Source organism: Pteropus vampyrus, unplaced genomic scaffold (assembly GCF_000151845.1).
Source record: "Pteropus vampyrus isolate Shadow unplaced genomic scaffold, Pvam_2.0 Scaffold11068, whole genome shotgun sequence".
Taxonomy (NCBI): domain Eukaryota; kingdom Metazoa; phylum Chordata; class Mammalia; order Chiroptera; family Pteropodidae; genus Pteropus; species Pteropus vampyrus.
The window spans coordinates 2,934-3,282 of NW_011899849.1; the positions used below are offsets into that span (position 1 = coordinate 2,934).

The 349-nt window shown below is 64.2% G+C and overlaps 1 long non-coding RNA gene across 1 annotated transcript; it reads right to left on the reverse strand.

The window, feature by feature from the left end:
• Nucleotides 1–37: 37 nt before the first annotated feature.
• Nucleotides 38–343, reverse strand: LOC111734987. The gene is made up of 2 exons (XR_002778641.1): nucleotides 243–343; nucleotides 38–85 (listed from the first exon to the last, which is right to left on the reverse strand). It is a non-coding gene; the product is annotated as an uncharacterized LOC111734987 (long non-coding RNA).
• Nucleotides 344–349: the final 6 nt, after the last annotated feature.

Sequence of the window (349 nt, forward strand, 5' to 3'; positions counted from 1 at the left end):
CCATGGGCACCTGCAGGGGCTCCCCGTTCCGATGCCACGTGATCTGGGGGGCTGGGTTCCCGTTGCGGCTGTTGCAGGTGGCGATCTGAAGCAGACGCGGACATGGCTGGCCCTGGGCTCTGAGCCAGGACCCTGAACCCTGGTTCCCGGTCCTCGGGAGTTCTCCCCACTCAGATGCAGGGTTCTGGGCCCCCAGCCCATCCCTCTCCCCGGACCCCATAATCCAGGTCCATCTGAGGTACCTCCTGGGCAATGTCGTCCGTCACAGACAGCGTCCCTCTGTTGGGGGCGACCTCAGTGGCCTCTGGTTTTGCTACGGGGGTGGGGTGGGGAAATGTTACTGTCAGAA